The sequence below is a fragment of the Netta rufina genome (genome assembly GCF_964035555.1).
Source record: "Netta rufina genome assembly, chromosome: 1".
In the NCBI taxonomy this organism is placed as follows: domain Eukaryota; kingdom Metazoa; phylum Chordata; class Aves; order Anseriformes; family Anatidae; genus Netta; species Netta rufina.
In genome coordinates, this window is record NC_140123.1 from 193,942,920 (window position 1) to 193,965,295 (window position 22,376).

Genomic DNA, 22,376 nt, shown 5'->3' on the forward strand with positions numbered 1-22,376 from the left:
TCAGTGGTAATCCACTGTAGGCTTGCTGGAACTCATCCCAGGGATGCAAGCTTTTACTGTCTTTGCTAAAGTGCATCTGGTTACAATGTATTCTCCTATTGCAGGTAGACATGAAGTAATTATAATCCTGCACTGACATTTAAGTAAGGTGTCATGGTAGATCTAAAATGTAAACAGTAGAGTAATTTGAATATGTGATGAACAGCATGTCATCAGCACTGTAAGTATGAGGACAGGACCTAAGACATTTGTACCAACAAAACAAAATAACAAAATTTATATATATATATTATTTATTTTTACATTGAGCTCACATACTACTACTTAGTATGTTAGTCAACATCATTGTAAGGCTTAGGAACCTTGGTAATGATGGGATATTATGTTGTGCTTGGTGCTGTACATATATCAAAAGATGTTTTCTGCCCAAGTGCCTTCTAAGCAGTTGGTGAGTCAACAAATGGATGTAAGAAATGCAAATGGACATTAAAAACACACAGACACTGTAAGATCATTACTGGTGAGCAGGAGTTGTGGTAGTCACAACACATCAAAAGCAACAAAGGTCAAGGGTTTTAATCCAATCTTCACACACACACACACACACAAAAGTTTATTGTGGAACTTCATTAGTTCATTTTTAAAAATTTGACAGGATACAGCCTCTTCATTTTAATAGGTGTTTTTGGAAAAGCACTGCAGATTATGAAGGTTTGCAAGAAAACAACAGGAGCTGTCAGTTAAACCACACTGGCATCTACTGATTCTCAATAGTTTATGGGATTTTGGAGAATCGTAAAGATTAAAACTTGCTGTATCTCTAATAAATTACTATAAAGAAGTTGTGTTGATTTTGTCCTGGACTAGAAGTAAGAGAAAACAAAGAAAATATATGACTGTTTAAGAACTGTTGGTAAAAATGAATCTGTTGCATTTAGATTATCTGTTTTTGTTTGTTTGTTTGTTTGTTTGTTTGTTTTGTTTGTTTTTGTTTAGTTTGTTTTGTTTTGTTTTGTTTTGTTTTGTTTTGTTTTTAGGCATAGAACACAGATCTTGAAACTGAAAAGTTATTTTGCTTTGGAAAACATTACAGACAAGACATAGATGTTCCTTTGTCATTTTAGAGAGTGTTTTCTAAGGCACAGCTGACAGTCATCACCCATGCCATCCTGTCATGTTATTTTTTGTGTTGAAAATAAATGGAAGTTACTGTTGCAATGTCTGTTAACAAAGCTATTGTTCTGTGTACTGAGGTCATTTCAATGGCAAAAAAGTGTCACAGCTAAAGAGTTTGTAAAGCTTCTTGGATATCAGGTATTTTTGTTCAGCTGCTGACTCTTAATAGCTTTCTATTTCACACATGAATAAGAAGTAGGAATATATTTACATATGTAGGTATGAATTTATTTTTAACAGCTCTAAAAGCATGCCGAAAGGGGGTTTAGAATGATTCTTCCGTTACTAAGCTGTATAGCATTAAATTGAATGCTACACAATTTTAACTTTTTCTTTGTGAACTTTTAAACAACAGATGACCTTTGTCGCATTGCTGACAAAGAAAGATAGCTCTTCATAGAAAGATAGCTACTGATAAGCGTACTGCAGCAGTTTTTTGATTTCTTTAAGAAGAATTCATAGAATCATGGAATATCCTGAGTTGGAAGGGGCCCACCAGGATCATCGAGTCTAACTCCTGGCTCCACAGAGGACCACCCAAAAATTGGACCTTGTGTCTGAGTGTTGTCCAAATGCTCCTTGAACTCCAGCAGCTCGGTGCTGTGCCCACTGCCCTAGGGAGCCTGTCCCAGTGCCCGACCACCCTCTGGGTGCAGACCCTTTCCCTAACCCCCAGCCTGACCCTCCCCTGTCCCAGCTCCATGCCATTCCCTCGGGTCCTGTTGCTGTCCCCAGAGAGCAGAGCTCAGCGCCTGCCCCTCCGCTCCCCTTGTGAGGGAGCTGCAGGCCGCCATGAGGCCTCCCCTCAGCCTGCTCTGCTCGGGGCTGAGCAAACCAAGGGACCTCAGCTCCTCCTTGTATATCTTGTCCTCTAGACCCTTCACCATCTTTGTAGCCCTTCTCTGGACAGTCTCCAACAGTTTCACATCCTTTGTGTACTGTGGTGCCCCAAACTGCATACAGTACTGGAGGTGAGGCCACACCAGAGAAGAGCAAAGCGGGACAATCCCTTCCCTTGACCAGCTAGCAGTGCTGTGCTTGATACACCTCAGTGCATGGTTGCCCTTCTTGGCTGCCAGGGCACGCTGCTGTCTTATGTTCAGCTTGCGGTTGACCAAAACCCCCAGATCCCTTTCTGTGGGTCTGATCTCCCACCTCTTGTCCCCCAGCCTGTACATATGGCCAGGGTTGCCCCTTCCCAGGTGCAGAATCCGGCACTTGCTCTTGCCCTACAATTACTATGTTATTGATGAGCAGGGGATTTTACTGATAAGTAACTAACATTTGATGCATGAATATTCTTTTGTTTTATTTTTTCAGTCTTATGGATAAGTAAATTTTTTAGGTTGTGAAAACTTAGCAGTTGCTGGAAAGAGTGTAGAAGTCTAATTGAAATAGCCAGACTTGTGCAGATTTGGAATATTTTTATTTTTATTTTTAATTACACATCTGGCTCAATTATTACTGAAGACTACCTGAATGAGAATTGCAAGACCAGGTGCTACAATTCCTTTCCTTACCTAGGTTTTATAAACAAATTCTCAAATAAGTTAAATAGAGGCCTTGCAGTCCAGTGTATTGTTGGATATTTTGGATTTTCTGTGTGTTAGATCTTTCACAACTTCCAATGTAAAAAAATAATATATATATATATATATAATTGCTTGTGTTCTTTTGAAAAGTTATAAAGAAAAGAAAATAAGTAAAGCTCATAATAATAAAAATTGGGATTCATATGGCAGACAGATCCTGGCTTGATCCAGGAGAGGGAGTAGCTGAACAACCTTAGGATTGGCTTTGGAAAATCTATCCACAGGAGAACTTGTGAAGAATGCTGTATAGCTGCCTGCATATTATTTAAAATGGTATTATTTGTCATGAATTACAGCCATGTGTTAGATTTATAATATATTCTTAATATAATCCACCATTGAGATTTACCATGAAAATTAAACTTTTGTTAAGAGTCCTGAATAGATGTTATGGTTGTAATTAGTGTGTTAATTAGTATTATTAAATATTCAAGGTGTGTAAATTGAAGATAGTTGCCTTTCATTGTGTCTGTGCATATTTTGCTTTGCCTTTTTATTAGTAATCTTAACTTGTAGGCATGTAAAAATACAACACATACTCATGGCCAAAAAGGTCTGTTACTGTGAATCTATGTTCCAACTCTCAGTGATCTCTTACCCCAAACTGCTCTGCAAAGTCAGAAATCATTTGAATTTGTACAGTAAGTCATTACATTCCTGCATTGTCTGGAAGAAAATCTAAAAACTCAGGTTTTGGCTTTGTGGTAACTATTAAAAGCTAGTTTCTTGGTAACCAACAGAGGGAAATATAAGCATAACAATGTGTCCCAGGATAAAATCTTTTGCATTAATGTAGGTTGGTGTTTCATTAAAAATACACAGTCATGTTCTGAAATTTTTACCTGGAAAACAACCTTCTAATTTATCATTGCCATTAAATATTCATTTAAATAACCAGACTTCGCCCATATGCTTTTAAAAATCAATATAATTTAGCAGTTCTTCCTGTATGTGAGCTCACAACTGTGAACTACATCCTTTAGCTGAAGACAGCTAAATGCAAGAGAGAAAAATAGTTAATAAGTTATTGTGCATTATTCCTAAAATGTAATGCAAAGTAGTGTGGTAACAATCTTGAAAAGCAAATCTTACTATAAACTTTGTTTTGTTTTCAATATTTGTTGCAAGACTGATTTCTGGTCATGCTTCCCAATTCAACATATTCTTAGCTGCACAGAGTTAATCTTGCTTTAAATTCTCTGTATGTGTGTGTATTTTTTCCTTGTATTAAAAAATAAAAGTATCCAATTTCACAAATATTCTTTTTTAATGCACATTTAAAATGAAATTATTAGTAGAAGTAGTTACAGGAATACCCCATATTTTATTACTATCTTAAACTTTGTGCTTTGAAGTCTAGCAACTGAAATATGATGATGCATGCAATATTCAATTTAAAATATAAATGAAATTAAAGGTTAGTGATAAGAATAAATGTCTCTATTTTACAATATTTTAAAAGAAGCTGGTAATCTTGGATTTGTTTTAATATTTTCATATGTAGATGCTTCTTTACTGTTAACACAAAGATATTAATTTGCAGTTTATTTTTGCCGGTTCTGCTTTGTGGTGTAATTGCTTTGCATCCAGAAGACCCACTTACATTTTTAGAGGAAAAGCTTAGAGAAATAATGTAAAAGGGAATAGGTTCTGTGTTATGGTATGCATTAAATTGTGTGTATGTTATGTGGCTTATAATATTGAACTTGGACTTCAAAATGCTGGTGCTACAGCATTTGTTGTGTAGACTGCATATTGAATATAAATATTAATGGCATGCAATACTGCAAATACGGTAAGACTGACATTGGAGGTACTTTCTAAAAACATTGCAAATCCTTTTCTTTTGATATCTATCTATCTATCTATATATATTGCCTAAAGAATACATAAAGAATATGACTTCTGCTTAATGTTCCTCAAAAACCTTTACTTATCTCGTAGTTAAACTGAGGTAGTGTTACTTGTTATAACTTCCTTGCAGTCAAACCATGGATAAATCATTAATTGTATCATTTTTTCTCTTCCTTGTGTGGTCTTTCAGTCTTGTAAGTGAAGTCATCACATCACAAGATAAAAGAGACTGAGTATTTAATTCTGCTTACACTGAACTCTTAGAGAGTAGAGATTGACTTAAATGGAAGCAAGCTTTGGCCACTAAAATATGCTTATCAAAATATTTGCAACTAGTACAGGCTATAGATGCCATCTTTTTTTTTTTTAATAAATGTGTTTTACAGGGAGTTTTTTGTTTTTGTTTTTGTTTTTTGTTTGTTTGTTTGTTTGTTTGTTTGTTTTTTCTCAGACTTTTTGCCCACTGTAAAGAAAAAAATAATAAAAAAATAAATCTTGATTATTTTATGATTAGTCTGTAGCTGACAAAAGAGAAAAAGCGTGTATATGTATTTTTCTCTTACTCTACAGAAAATAGGATTTAGAGTTTTGCATTAGATTTGAATATTGTAAGATTGCATATTCTTACCCTTTTCTGAAGCATGTTCAGCTGCTGGTGCAGCTCATGTGAAATTGATTTTTCCCTCCTGCCTTAACTTTCACATACAGATGTGTTGTGTGTTTCAATTAAAGTTGTGTTTGTAAGTATGTGATATGAGATTACAAATGCTAGTCCATGAGTGAAGAGAAAAAACTATGATGATATTTGTTTTGACATGAATCACTAATCAGTGATTTTAGTGATCTTAAGAATTGCAAGTATTGAAGACATGAAAATCTCTGTAGTCAGTTTATTCCATTACTTCATAATCCTCTCTACTGGAAATAGTATATATTTCCGATATATACCAAGGACATGGACAATTATTCCTTTTTCCTTTTCAGCAACATTTTTCAGTGACATTTTGAAGATTCAGCAACATTTTGAAGATCGTCTGAGCTAATAGTTTTGTTTAATTATCATAGAAGTTGGACAGGAACCATAGAATATTCCATTCATTATTGCTCCAATTATATTGAATGAAATTATATGTAAATATTTAATCCAAAATAAGAGAGATGTTGGCAAATGCAAGTAGTCTTGTAAGGTCTAATTTATTCAATAGTCTTTTCAGCAAATCAGATAAGGAGAGTTACTATATTTTAATGTGTCATTGACCTATGAGTCAAATGAAAAGTATTTTTTATTCTAAATCTAATTACATCTTATTGCTTCATATAGAAGAGAAATGGAATTTTTACCAAAGCTTGAAATTGTTAAGATATAAATTGAGTTTTTATACTATTCTATGAAGTTTAATTGGATTGGAAAGAAGATGTAAATAACATTTACATGGTCCCAGTTCAGGGGACCAGTTAAGCGCATGCACACATCTAGCATTTTTAAATTTATTTGTGTAAATACTCAAAAGTCCCTTCATAAATACAGATCCACACATTAAAGTGTAGCTGACAGCAGCAGGAATATATTATGGTGAAAGCAAACAGGTTTTTATTGTTTGATAATGTAGAGTATTAAGAAAAAGTATAAAATTTATTAAAATCAGTAACTAGCAATGTGTATTTTATTCAAATGAATTAACAAATAGCATTTCGATTCAGAAATCTATATTGATGAGCTTGACTGCTTTGTGTTTCAAAGTAAATTGCAGTTTTGTAGATTTTTACTTCATTCAGGGTGGGAGCCATGTTAAATTATTCATTCTGTTTTAAAAATCAGAGCATGGATAAAATACGATCTGCTGAGAAAGAACAAAAGAAAAAAGGCAGAGCAGAAGATAGCTCTAGCAATAATCCATTATAATGTCCAAATCTTAATAGTTATACAGAAGTGGAGCATGTGGGTTCAGATTTACAAGGGAAAAATGACATGTAAGTCTATATATCTGTTTTACATAAGACAAAAATACATGTTATGTAAAAGAAAATTATGGTGTATAAATTAAATATGCTTACTCCAACACTTTATCCTTTTGCTTGGGTGTATTGCGGGTTGCCATTTATTGGTTGACCTGGGGCAACTTGGTGCCATGAACGCTGCGAGGCAGTGGTTCCCTCCATTGCTTTGCTAGGAGAGATGGTGCTGGTACTCCTTTCTAAAGATCAGTGATGCTGATGCAAAGCAGACTTGAGAGGTGTTAGGATTGTGGAGTATATGTCAGAAGTACAGTGTGGAGTGTGTCAGTACAGTTTTCTGGGAAGTAAAGTGTACAGTGATAGGGATAAAACAGAAGGGATCAGAGTCACAGTCTCGGCTTCAATTAGAGGGAATTCTTCATGGCAGGTTGAGTGAAGATCAAAATAAAAATAAAAAAAAAAGTGTCAGAAAACAAAAGAAATAAATGCTTTGTTCACTCTGCCTGAGACTTTGTGTTCCACAGATCCTGCAGATATGATTTTTTTTTTTCATGTCTCCACACAGCAGCAACTGTGAACATGGACTCTTTATCAACATGAGTCCACTCAGATACAAGGAAAGTAAAAGTAAAGAACAGGCCACAACTTATGGCTGTGGGTTTGAACTTAAATAGCCATGTATGGCTCAAATTAAAGTGTAAACTTAAAACTTAAACTTAATTAAAGTGTAAACTTATTAAATTGTATAATTAAATAATATTGTACCGTAGATTCCCTAAAACATAATGTTTGAGCATGATTCAAACATAGAAAACAAACTGCCTACATTGCATCTCTTGCTGGATTTAAGACACACTGGTATTTTTCTCAAACAAAAACAGGTCTTAAATGTACCTTTATAATCATTTGGTTTATTCCAGTCGAACTTCAAGACAACTGTTCATTAAAAGTAGTAGATAAGTGATTCTATAATGTGTATTTAACATTTCAAAATTTCCTTTTTAATCCTTCTTTTGATAGACTACATGCCATGCTAATCAAGCTGTCCATGATACAGGATAATATAAGCTACTTTTTAATTAAGCTACTTAAACAGCTGTGTGTTCTTAAAAGTCTCTATCAAGAAGGGTCTCTGAGCACACTTTGTAGATTATAGCAGATTTTTATAAGGTTAAGTGACAAAAAACAATCTTGAATGATGACTTTTTTTTTTTTTTTTTTTTTTTTTTCCAGAAAATTGTATTTATCTTCTCTTGTTTTTCTTTCAGTGTCTATGAGGAACATTTTTTTTTCCATTGCACTTGCAACATTTTTAGATATAGAGGGTCAACTGTAGTATTGCATTTTTTTTCCCTAGACCAACGGAAACTCAATTTCTTCAAATTTATATATATATAGTATTTGAAGACATATATATATATACACACTATATATATGTATATGGTATTTGATTTCACTGATCAATTTCACTGTTTCTTTTTTCTTTATCTTTTCTGACATCCAAATCATGGACTCAAAATATAGTGAAGCTGTGGATGCCCCATCCCTGGAAGTGTTCAAGGCCAGCTGGATGGGGCTTTGGGCCCATGCTGGTCTAGTGGGAGGTATCCCTGCCCATGGCAGGGGGTTGGAATTAGATAGTCTTTAAGGTGGTCTTCAATAAGATGATCTTCCAACCCAAGACATTCTATGATTCTATGATTTAGTGTTTTTGATCTGTGAACTGCACCTCGCCTGAGAAATAAAGTCATTGTCATCAATAGCTCAAATAAGAAAGAATAGCTATCTTACAATGTCTGTAGTTCTTTTGAGAGGGTAAGTTTGTGATCTGTTCTTTTTATTTTCTTAGTTTTCTGGGATTATCAGTATTTGAGAAGGGAAAGAAGGAGTGGTGGAGGTCACTTGGTTATTTGCGGGTGCTGCTGCTGCAAAGAATCAGATCATACATACATAAAATATATGGACACAATCTAGAATTCATATGTATCAAAGAGTGACAGCTATTGTGGTATACCATACCAGTAGCCATACCTATTGAAAAAGGCTACAAAGCAGCTATAAAAATATAAGAAATAAAATTTCCCTTCTGTTTATGTATAAAATTATTTTTATAGCCTGTATAAATCAACTATAATGTCAAGTGTTACCTCAGTGGCTTAGCAGAAAACATTGATGTTTTCCATTTCCAGTGCAATTCCAACTCTGAGGTTTGGATGTGAAAAGCAAGGTAGTTGCCAGCCTAGACATTGGTCCCAGCATAGTGTATAATTTTATGTGCATTTATGAGGAGAATCAAGTAAAAGGTGAGAATTATACTGATTTTGAATAAGAAATAATAAAGAATAAGAAAAAAAAGAAAAAGAAATGTTCATAATCCACACAAGTTTTAAACCCTATATCTATGATCCATATATAAAGATGTCATCATAGGAAGAGGAATTATTTCTGTAATTACTTAAATAGTGTTTGCATATCTAAAATCTCAAGGCTGCATATTTTGCTGGTGTAGAGTGCTCATTGAACTACAATGCATCAAACCTAAGCTTATTGGGAACCACTGATGAAACAGTTCTCAGTGGTGAGGTAAACTGGGCTGTAGTGGGGTGTGCTGTGGCTGCTGGGATGCATGGGAGCACAGCTGTAATATATTTTTAATGACAGAACTATCCCAAACAAAGTTGGGCCACAGAGGATGGGAGCTGATTCTCTTGTGTTGTTTTGGTTAAGGACCAGCATAAACAAAATAAGACACTACTAATGCAGGGATTTGGGGACGTTCCAGACAGGTGTGCATGGAACTGGTTTGGAAGTGTGAGGTTGTGCTTTTTAGGGCACACAAAGAAGAACAGGAAGCTAGAGGTGTGGATCTTTGGGGTTAAGCCAAAAAATAATGGCTTTATTTACATGTAAAGTGCAAAGGAAACAAAAATTGGAACAGCAAAGAAGGGAGCCATCCAGAAACTTTGGGAACTATTGCTGCTAGGGAGAAAGAACACCAAATCCTTCTAATTTAAATGCTTCCAATTTGTATTTAAAAAATACAGCTCTGTTAATCCAGAGAAGTGCAAATCTGTGTGTCTGTCACCTAGTTACCCTTTCCTGAGCTGTCACTTTTTATTCAGTACAATAAGTACAGAAACAGCTCTTGTGTTTACTGGCAACAGTTTCCACTAGCTAAGTGTTTATAACCCTTTGCTGCAGAAAGGAAGAGCTTTAATTTTTTTAATTTCTTGCCTCCATAAGTCCTCATGTTTTGGTAGATCCAGTGTCCAGATAGAATCTCCTTCAACAGGAGATTGTTTCTGGGTGCCATCTCCCCCAGCCTCTGGTCATTGGTTAGCAGTAGAAAAGCTCCAGCAGAGGAGGAAACTGAGCTAAGGCGAGCCATAGTTGGTGAATTTTGATGTTAGATCTCAGCAGTTTTAATTCATATTAAGATTTTTCAGATCCTTCTGTTTTCAAGACCACTTTAAATCTTTGTTCCTTTTTGGTATCTTCTACAGAATCTGTGTCTACTCTGAGCATTCACAGCCTGTGGCAAATAGAGCATGCCCAGATTTCTCAAAGTTTTGGACCTTGTAAGGAGACTTTATTTTTATCTCTAGCACTGCAGATATATTTGGCAGTGGCTTGTTTCAAAATCACAGGTTGTTTTGGTACACATCTTCATTAGTATACTATCATTTATTGCAACTTTCTCTTCTGGACCCATGCAAAAAAATGTCTGTTGGTTTCTATTTGCTGCTGGGATAAAATCTATTTTCAAAGTCATCTGGAAATAATGTGCTTTGTAAATGTCATTTTTTATGATAAAGTTTCCTAAGAACGTCACCGGTACAACAGTACTCTGTTGAATTATAGACAGAAAATGATTGCTCTGCTTTAAAGTTGGTTACTGTGGTCTTGACTTTGCATGAAATGAATGGTTCAGCTGGCCATTTCAGAGCTGAAAATGCAAAAGGCTACTACCTAATGTGTCAAATCAAAAGCTTCACTTTTGTTCTTCTACTGGGAAACTATGTCCTAGAGATGATAATACAGTCAATAAAAGTCATACAGTACAATTTCTTCAAATACTCTTTTTTGGGAGCTGTGTTAAAATTCTAATGAGCTTTAAATTAGATTGAGTTTTGTAGTTAAGGAAATAATCCATAGTTCCAAATTAAACAGATTTTTGTTTAGATAAGCCTGTGATGGTTCCAGCTGTAATTATCATGGGATGTAAGTCTTCAAAGGCATGGGGCGTACAGAAGGAATATGCTATTGAAAAGGGGCTACACATTTCTTTAGCTTAAAAAAAACTTTGTAAGTGCATAATGCACACTGAACAACATAATCATAGAATCATAGAATCATAGAATATCCTGAGTTGGAAGGGACCCTTAAGGATCATCAAGTCCAACTCTTGACACCGCACAGGTCTACCCAAAAGTTCAGACCATGTGCCTAAGTTCACAGTCCAATCTCTTCTTAAATTCAGACAGGCTCGGTGCAGTGACCACTTCCCTGGGGAGCCTGTTCCAGTGTGCAACCACCCTCTCTGTGAAGAACCCCCTCCTGACGTCCAGCCTAAATTTCCCCTGCCTCAGCTTAACCCCGTTCCCGCGGGTCCTGTCACTAGTGTTAATGGAGAAAAGGTCTCCTGCCTCTCGACACCCCCTTACGAGGAAGTTGTAGGCTGTGATGAGGTCTCCCCTCAGCCTCCTCTTCTCCAGGCTGAACAGGCCCAGTGACCTCAGCCGTTCCTCGTACGTCTTCCCCTCCAGGCCTTTCACCATCTTCGTAGCCCTCCTCTGGACACTCTCCAACAGTTTCATGTCCTTTTTATACTGTGGTGCCCAGAACTGCACACAGTACTCGAGGTGAGGCCGCACCAGCGCAGAGTAGAGCGGGACATTCACCTCCCTTGACCTACTAGCGATGCCGTGCTTGATGCACCCCAGGACACGATTGGCCCTCCTGGCTGCCAGGGCACATTGCTGGCTCATATTCAACTTGCTGTCTACCACGACCCCCAGATCCCTCTCTTCTAGGCTGCTCTCCAGCGTCTCATCGCCCAGTCTGTACATGCAGCCAGGGTTTCCCCGTCCCAGGTGCAGGACCCGGCACTTGCTCTTATTGAACTTCATGCGGTTGGTGATCGCCCAGCTCTCCAACCTGTCCAGATCCCTCTGTAAGGCCTTTACGCCCTCATTTGAGTCCACAACTCCTCCAAGTTTGGTGTCATCAGCAAACTTGCTCAAAATACCCTCTATTCCTACATCCAGATCGTTTATAAAAATATTGAAAAGTACCGGCCCTAAAATGGAGCCTTGAGGGACCCCACTGGTGACCGCCCGCCAGCCTGACGCAGCCCCATTTACCATAACCCTTTGGGCCCTGCCCGTTAGCCAATTGCTCACCCATCGTATGATGTTTTTATTTAGCTGTATGGTGGACATTTTGTCCAGTAGGATCCTATGGGAAACCGTGTCAAAAGCCTTGCTGAAGTCCAAAAAAATCACATCAGCTGGTTTCCCTTGGTCCACCATACGGGTGATCTTATCATAAAAGGAAATCAGGTTAGTTAGGCAGGACCTACCCTTCACAAACCCATGCTGGCTGGGACCAATGACTGCTTTGTCCCCCAGGTGCGCCTCAATAAGTCCGAGAACCAACTTCTCCATAAATGTCTTTAAAGTTAATATGGCTGTAGCAAACTCATGGGATTCTAGAATAAAAGCATAAAAGTAGAAATAACAATTTTTAAAATAGTTTTAAGCAGTTGATGTGTAGTGAGGATGGACTGCTTGTGGAACAACAACATATTTTGAGGGTTAGGATTAGGCCAACTGCTTGAATGCATTGTCTACCCAGTTAAATGCTAGTAGTAAGTAAAAGATGCATCATCAGTGATATTTCAGTTTTTTTCTTTCCAAGCTAAAGAAATTATAGCCTTTGTATAGTTTTTTTTATATGTTGAATATCTTTTAAAATCTTGGTAAAATACTCTCGGTATTTTTCTGTGTTTCTTTTCATTGAACTTAATCTCTGTGGTAAAAAAAAAAATAAAAAATGGGTTCTGGTTGATAGATTTTTCAATCCTGTTCATTTCAGTAGAGCTGCACAGAATATAGGTCATGACAGAAGTTTCTCTTAAAGAAGAAATATTTTATTTAGTGAAACAAATCCTTTTATTAAAAATTCCCTTTTTGACTCACATTTCTTAGTGACTTATTTAATATATAAAAAAAAAATAAATCAGTATAACTAGAATAACTTGCACTTTGATAATCAACACACTCTATGCTTAAGTGAGTCATCACTCTTTCTTCACTTAGCTATGTTGGTTAACAGAGGTGAAACTAAATTTGCAATAATTTCCTTACTTTTGCAATGGCTTTATATACATTGTTTCTGAGTACAACATGTAAACTACTATTTGATTCAAGGTTTCTCTTATGCCCATATACTTTGAGTGAACTCTGTCCAGGGCATGCCTGCATTTTTATAAAGCATATTTCAAATTATACTTCATACACTGCTATAATGAAAAACAATCTTTTATTGTGTTCGTTATTGCATGAAAAATTAAATAACTAATATGGAAATACTATTCTGTAAAACACACTGTCATCTTTGGAGTGTTTTCACTCTAACATCTTATTGTTGAGGTACATATCTTAAGTGCTGAGCACTTTGAAAAGGTATATTAAAATAAATTTTTCCTCTCAAGTTATAGGTTATGGGATAAAATTAGAAAGTTCTTTTTGTTTTCTTGGTATTAGCCAGCTACCAGATAAAGTTGCTATTGATGTATTATTGTGAAGTTATGAAAGTAATTAAAATACAGGCATAAAATTTTCCTTTTATAAAAGTTGCTTTTGGAGAAATGCTGTGGGACTTTATTAATTGTGTTTCTTTCAGGTGGTTTCTTCTTCATATTTACAACCGCACATTTTAAGTGTTGGGGTTCATATCAGATATTTAACTACATTTCAACATATCATATAGTACTTCAGTTCTGCAAATGATCAGAGTTATGGGAGTTTTTAGTATATAAATAATCTTAGTTAAAATGGTCTTAGTTTTTCAGTCTTAAATGCATCTTATATTTTCAGATGATTGTAATATAAGGCATATTTTATTCTATAGCCAAGGCATTAAATTTTATCAATTTTTCCCTCATTTTGTTTATTGAGTCTTTTCTAATTTGAAATATTAGTACTCTTTTGACAGATATACTGTTTGGCACTTGGCCATAAAAATGTCAGGTGAGGAGCTATGGAAGACGCTCATCAAATGTCATTTACTTTTGGCCTGAGATTGTTGTATCTATCTATCAGGACAAAATCTTTTTGGAATGATGTGCTGCCAGAATCATTTAATGTTTCAGAATGACGCTTAGTGATAACAGTGTATTTAGAACATAGCTTTAACATTTTTTTTTCTACCATAATACAGCACACTTTTCATTATTCAGAGAAGTTAAGAAGAATACTATGAAGTATTTAATTTGACAATAGCTTTTTTTTTTTTTTTGATAGTTGAATATTTGTCATTTACTGCACCAGTGCTTCAAGGTACTTTTTTTTTTTTTTTTTTTTTTTTTTTTTTTCAGAGCTGTTTCCAGCTGGGTGGCCCCCAGTATGTCCTGGTGCTTGGGGTTGTTCCTTGTTCCTTCTCCTTCTCCTCTTCATGAAGTTCCTATCAGCCCACTTCTCCAGACTGTCAGCTTCCCTCTGGATGGCAGCACAACCCCCTGCTGTACTTTATTCCAAAATTTGGATGATAACTGCATTGACTTAAAGTCAAGGTCAGGAAATGCAGTTCATGGGAAGTTTTGGTTCTCCAAAGAAATGACTGCTTTTCCCCCACAAAGAAATGAAAAACAGATGCATGAAGATCTATACTACCCAATTCTAAACCCTTTGCACCTTGTAGAACTGGAAAAATGCTAGCCTGCCAGTCATCCAAAATAAATCAAAAACAGTCATGGTGTCTGTTCAGATAATATATTTTGCTGCTTGAAAACCAGTCCATGGAGAATGGCTATTTTAAAAATAATTAACATCTGCAGTGTAAGACCAGTTTAACAGACTTCTAAAATATGTGAGTATCATCAACTTTGAAAGACGAACATCACAACCACCAGTAGTTTATAAACAGGTTTGGATCACTTAAGTATATCCTTATTATTTTTTAATTCCTCCTACTCTGCTTACAGAGTAACACAATTCTGGGTCTTCCTACAGGAGCTGTTACTGGAGGACACCACTGGAATTGTATGGTGAGAGTTCCTTCTCTGAGTGGTTTCAGTGAGAGATAGTAATTTCTGAAAGTCTTTTGGGGTTGTGGCTGTGTAATGTTCACGGTATACTGTGCTTCTGGCAGTTTAAGATCTAGGCAAATTTTGTCTGCTCCACATCTCCAGATGTAATCTTGTAGAGTCAAAGTAACAGAACCCCAGAGTAGTCCAAGATATGAATGTGATGTTCAAACTTTAGCACAAGTAACAGGTACTTGATTCTGCTCCCAAAAGCAAATCCCTTTGGATATGGAAAAACATCTTAGTCCTTCCTGATGATACATGTGGAAGTACATGTGACTGGGTGATCAGAGGTTAACTCCCTTCGTTACAGCATTTTGCAATAGTTTCAGGTCAGTAATCTTTTTCCCAATGCAGCTGATAGCTCTGCCAAGCAGGTGAGTGTGCAGGAAAAATAAAAGCCTTTATGATCAGTATTAAGGTGTGGTACTAGCTGTGAAAGTGTGCTTGATTCATTAGGAATTACCTGCATCCTAACTGCTATTCTGCCATTTTGTTATGAATACTGTTAAAACAGCGGTTTCATGTAAAAAAAAATAATGTCTGCTACAACTGGGAAAAATCCCAATAAATGTTTTTGATTATTATTGCAGCTTTTATTCCATGTTTTTCAATTAGGAGAATGTTGCCAATTGATTATTTTCTAGTCTGCACTTTAATTGAATGCAAATGTATTAAAAAGAAAAGGAAAAACTTCTTATTTTCCAAGTAAAAAGTGTATTTTTATGTTTTTAGACTACAATGATTATATTATTCAATCAAATAATACATACCATAAATTTTTGATGCAGCATATAACAATTCCTAAAACAAACCAAAACACATTGAAAGTGGTTGTGTAATTATGGGTGAGAACAATTTGCTCTCTAGAGTGGTGACGGAGAAGAACAAATGAATCACAGAATCACAGAATCACAGAATTTTCTAGGTTGGAAGAGACCTCAAGGTCATCGAGTCCAACCTCTGACCTAACGCTAACAGCCCTCCACTAAACCATATCCCTAAGCTCTACATCTAAACGTCTTTTGAAGACTTCCAGGGATGGTGACTCCACCACTTCCCTGGGCAGCCTGTTCCAGTGCCTCACAACCCTTTCAGTGAAGAAGTTCTTCCTAACGTCTAACCTAAAACTCCCCTGGCTCAACTTAAGCCCATTCCCCCTCGTCCTGTCACCAGGCACGTGGGAGAACAGGCCAACCCCCACCTCGCTACAGCCTCCCTTGAGGTACCTAAAAAGAGCGATAAGGTCACCCCTGAGCCTCCTCTTCTCCAGGAAAAATGGCCAAGAATAAAAAAAAATATTTGATCGTGGTCTTGGCTTTTAACTCAGAAGATAGAATAACATTTTCAATGATATCAGTATGCAAGTTATTTAGAAAAATAATTTAATTTAATATTACAATGAACTTTGGCAGGTCATAAAGCCACCAAGCCAAAATGAATCATACTCAGCCACGTCTATCCCATTCTGGGGGCTGTACTTAGTAATGTTACAGCCTTTTATGTTACATTCTTTCTTTTCCTTATGTATTTGAGGACAAAACTAAATCTTATTAACGTTTATTGTGTGACATGACCTACATTCTAACATTTGCTGTCCAGAGTTTCTTCTGGAAAACATTTTCATTTGTATTCTACAATAATATATTCTTTTAAATTTTGTCTATAACTTCTGATTGCTCTGGGACAGTTAAAAACATAGTTTCATACTTTGCTTACATGAAATTCTGGGAACTAATTCTTTAATGGTTGTCAGGTTGTCATAAAGAAGAGAAATCTTTATTTTAAAATATGTTTTCATTAAAAGAATAACAGAATTTCTGTTATTCTATTGCTATTTTAGGATGCTGTGATCTTGTTAATAATGTGTGTGTGATATAAAATCTAAAATTGTGTGGCATTACATTTATCATGCTATTTATCTTTCATATATACTACTACAATTCACACTGGTTTTGTGTGGAAATACTGGATGAGATGTTTTTAATGATGTTCTGCTGTTGAGAATTCAGTGCTGCTAGCTTGCATGCTACAAGGCTAACACACAATTAATCATTTTTTAAAATTGTGGGTTGGACAAATCCAGCTATGTTAAATGTTACTAGTACTCTGCATAAAGTCTACTGATATATTGGTTGTTTGTAGATGAAATCTCTTTGGAGCTTCTATATGTAATATCTACACTTAACTTAGAAAGAATGTAAGAAACAATTATTTTTTTGGAATAATGTCTCTTAATATGAACCACTTCATAAAACGGGTGTTACACAGGGCCAGTCTCAAGAGCGAAACTATGTAAGTATGGGAGTTTCACTGGAGAGCTGAATAAAATCAGAGGGAACCAAGTATTGTTTTACTGGAGCTGTATCAATACGAGCAAATGCGAGATTGGATAGAAAAGGCAGATGACAGCTATAGACAGGAAAGAGAATCATTCTACCGTGAAAGAAGGCTAAAAGACAGAACTGACTGCTAGATTGTTGGTCAGATAAAAACATCAGATAAAAACGTTTGGAATAGGAGGAAAGTAAACCATCTCCTGCGAGTGTTTTTCTTGTGCAGCTGGTTGGGAAAAAGGATCAGAATTTGTCTATGATAATTGCAGATGAGAAGCATGATGTACAATTTCAGAAAGAGAGGAAGAGAGGAAGAGAAAGAAAGAAAGAAAGAAAGAAAGAAAGAAAGAAAGAAAGAAAGAAAGAAAGAAAGAAAGAAAGAAAGAAAGAAAGAAAGAAAGAAAGAAAGAAAGAAGAAGAAGAAAGAAAGAAAGAAAAAGAAAAAGAAAGAGTTCAAGTTATAGTTATAAACCATTGCAGAAATGACCTTGTTGTAGCTGTAAAGGTCTAAGATGTGGTTTGAAGATAAAGGCCTGAAATAAAAACAGCACTCCTCTGAGCTAAAACCCCATAAAGAACAACTGGTGTAGCATTAAACTTTATATGTGCTCTCTTTTCTATTATGTGGTTTAAATGATTCATATCTAGTTAAAATAATTTAACTTGGTAAGTACTGATACTTAACTAAGTATCAGTATGTGTGTTGTATCTGTTGGAATATCAGTATGTTGGTTGTCATCCGTTTCCATTTATCTTACATATCAAAGACACTAAGTTCAATCTTGGAATCTACAATCTATGTATTTTCAATTTTTGTTGATAACTTACATCTTCATTAGGTTCAAAATCAAAGACTATATTTATTTCCATCTATTCAATGCTATTCATTTTAAACTTACATGTATTATGGTGAATTGTGTGATGGTCCACAGGAGATTTTCAGAAACATGAGATTTTCAGAAACAGAGATTTTCAGAAGCTCTGTCTTTTAACTTTGAAGACACCCAGGAATTCCTTTTAAGAATGAAACACATTTATATCGGTGTATTATTGCTATTAAGAGTAATAACATATTTCTTCTGTTAACAAAACATTGATATCAATTGGATAGTCTGCTTTTGAAGTTCATGTTGGTGGCTTACAATTGTTGCCAAACCATTTCTCTCTCATCTTTTAGTGATTGAAAATCATATTGAAATTCTCTTCTTTTGACACTTCTTCAGCTAACAAACTGCCTTGAACTGTCTGTTCAGTTACAGGCTACAGATGTTATGAACCTTTCCATTGGAACTTCCTTGAGCTACAGTTCTGACCTCATCTTTCCAAAGAAATCCAAGATTACACAGATTTTGGCAATGTGTTTTTATTGTTAATGGTAAAACATCAATGATGTTAGCTGCTTTTTAGGTCTGTTTGACTTGGTAATCTTGTTAATATTTTTTTGTTTGTAAATTATTAGCTGAAATTTCTAAACATTGTTTTTATGTAGAGCAACAGTGGTATGTAAAGTATGCATGAAACAGTAGTTATTGTTTAACTTCTACATACAAATGATATATGATTCCAGCTCATACTGTCTTTGGCAAATGAATGTGTTATTGTGCCAAAGAAAAATGAGTACATGAGATTCATGGATTACAGCTCAGCTGCTTGTGGTATTACTCCACCCACTCAGCAATCTTAGAGAATCGTTTCACCTCCATGTGTGACTGGGAATTGCATTTAAAAACTGCCATTCATATTCCTAGTGCTGGAGCTAAGATTTCCTCAGAGGGATTTGAAGTGCTTTATCCCCATTAGTGGTCACAGTACTGACATGGCTATTCATTTTTCTTGCACCCCGTCACGGTCAAAGGTGATGCAAAATAATCTTTAATGTGTATTGTGTGGGAGAGTCACTGCTGCTATAGAGTATTGTGGTTGTTCCCTTAAGACAAGGCTCCTGGTACATACTGCATAACACGAAAATAAGCAGCACTGTCATACAATTATTTCATGGGTATGGAAAGAGGAAGATGGGAAATTAAGAGACAAATTACTAAAGTAAAAAACTTAAAAAGCATGCAAAGGAAGAGGAAGACCCTGAGTTTCTTTTGGACTTCGAAGTGCTCCTGGAGCCTTTGTGACTAAACAGTTCAGAGACAAAGAAATTTTGAGATTAAATTGTGGTTTGTGGCTGTGGGACTTCATGGGGAGTGTACTTTAGTTTACAGTAGGTTTCAGAGAAGCTCAGAGAAATAGAAAATAAGCCTGTAATGCTGTTTTTTAAAATCAACTGTTACTGGAATTACTGTCTCTCTTGCCACTTCCTCAGTATGGGTGTCTGAAAATGCCAACATAAGGAAAACCCTAGTGTTTTTCTGCTGTTTTTTCCAGGGTCTCTTCCTCTGCTTCTCCCTTTATTATCTCTTTCTGTTTCCGCAGTGGATTGTAGTTAAAAGCATACAAATTCTAGTTACTCCTGGAAAGCTCTAGAAGCCATCTGAGGAGAGTAATAGCAAGGATAAGTCCAGCATCCAACACTTTGGTCCATTCTTCTTGACTGCAAGAAGTCTTTTTCCCTTCTGATTCTCAGAAGTCTAGATAGGTCTACTCAAAGTATTTGAATTTCATTTTCATGTAATTGAATGGGTCTTTCTTTATTATTATCCTCGAGCTTCTGAGATGACAATGATTTCACAGGTCTGCACTGAAACCCTTATTGCTGGATAGATGTTGAACCATGATCCTTTGGCATGTCTGTGCTGATATTTCCTTCACTTACACATTATACACTTTAAAGGTATCAGCAAAGATCTTGTGCAGTTAGGTACAGGCAGCAAGTTCAGTTGATCATCCCCTTGAACTTTCAGCAGATGCAACATCTTCTGGTGCCCCTGTTTGAGAACCCTGACTGATTGCTCTCCTATTTATCTCTGCTGCCTGCAGGTAGTAATCTTCATCCAGAGGGACACTTTGTGATCTGTTTAGGAATCCCAAGGGCTGTTGAACTTGTTATTTCCAACAATTAGGCCACTGTTTGTGTTCCTCAGTTTTATTCCAATGCTTTTCCAACTCCTAATCTCCTGCTGACCAGAGATCAGAGAACTCCCACCCAGCTTTCCTCCTATGATCTTTCCCAGAATTATCTTTCCTACCCTGACTTTGGTCTACCTCAAGCTGTTTTCTTTTTCTTAACACTGACTCTGTGCAGAAATTATCCTAACGTGGTTTATAAACTCATTTTTTCCTACTCAGCTTTTTTCTGTTGCCTGTACCGCTAGTAACAGATGTTCTGCTCTGATTCCATTGTCTGTCTTTTTCAGTGATTCCCAGTCGTTCCCTTCTGTACTGAAAAAAAAAACTCCAGAATTTGAGAGGAGGAGGACTAATTCAGTTAAGGCAGGCTACTACCCACGATAGATTTTTTTTTTCCTTCTGGCACTTTTAAAAGTTTCTAGAAAATGTCCCATCTAGTGAATATTACTGGCCAAATGGGAGTTTCTTCAGTGCTCCAACTTCTCAGGATTACCCTTTAATAATTAAGATAATGCTTAAGATATTCCCAGGAACAGGGATAATTAACATGTTATTGTAATTCCAATTAAGTTTTTAAAAGGTAATGCAGATGGAATGGCTTAATTATTCAGTTTATCAGTAAAGCGCCATTAGATAGACTCATGATGTGAATAATGGAGAACGTGAAGGAATACAGTTAATGTATGTTAATATATGTAATATATTACAGGCGTCATTAATATATTAATGTAATATATTACAGGCAGAGGCTGAGTATTCACTCAAGACTGAACAAGAACAATGGTAAATCAGCAAGTAGAACCCAATTTTTGCATTTGAATCCTGATCAGTGTAACAACTGCCATTCCTGTAATATTAATATATGTAATATATTTTTACTTAAGAATCCTTTGGTATTTCTACGACCTTTAATATTTTCTGAGTTTTTCTTTTATGCCATGCTTTTATTTCATGCTAGCATAACAGTTCTGAGTGCTTTGTATTACACTTCTAAAATAAAATATGTGACCTTTTGAGATTGTGGCCGGAGCACTGGAGGAATCTGCAAACACCATACCATAATTGCATGCAGAGCTGTAAAGAAGCAAATTTTCTCCCTGGTGTGTTCCAGAACTTCTTCCATGATAGCCAACAGATATGTAAAATTTTGGCCCTGCACTCACATATTTCTTACTTATGAAAGAGTAAAATCTTGACCCAGGGCTTGAACGGGGAATATTGAAACTTTAATCCAGCATCTCCAATTTGTCTGCCATATAAACTTGGGGAGTTACTTATCCTTTCCATGTGTGACAAAGGGTTGATAATATCTATCTTTAACAGACACTAGGTCTAGTTCAATATTATATGGTGCAGACATTAAAAAATCGGAAGTATTATGTAAATGCCAATGATAGTCATTCAGAAAAAAAAGGTTTTTTTGTTTGTTTGTTTTTCTTTTTGTAAAGGAACATTTAGTTGGTAGAAATTAATTTTATCTTTAGAGCTACTGGCTAGTTAGCTAAGGTGGCTATATGGCTCTGTATTAGAATAGTCACATGGTTTTATGAATATATATTCACATAGACACCAGTTTGATAAAGAGATACTATAATGTGCATTTTACAAATGAGTTGGGGGAAGGGTGAAATTTCAGAATATCCAACACATTTACTCAAAAACATTCTTACCTTCAGCTGGGATGGGCACCAGCACATGGGATGCAGACTGCAGCAGTCTTCATGTGTTCTTCTTGACCTAGAAGTGATATCATGTAATCTGTGTCAAGCTGACACGACAACCTAAAATGCCTCCTGGAAAGACTTCAGCACTGCCTATTGCAAAAGGCAAACAAAGCCAATACAAGCAAAACTGGAACTGTATCTTGGGAGTCAGCTGTGCTTCAGCTATTCCTTTTTTCATGCAGCTCAGGTTTGGAAGAGGCTGAGCATTCACTTAAGTCTGAACAGAAACATTGGCAAATCAGCAAATAGAACCCAACTTCGGGGCGTGAATCCTGATCGGTATAACAACTGCCATTCCTGTTTTTCTAGAGCTGTATTTAAGATTAGTCTTCATTTTGAGTTTTCATATACAATAAAACAACAGGAAGCTGATACAAAAATCTTAGAAATGTTTTCTGGGAATATTTCAGGA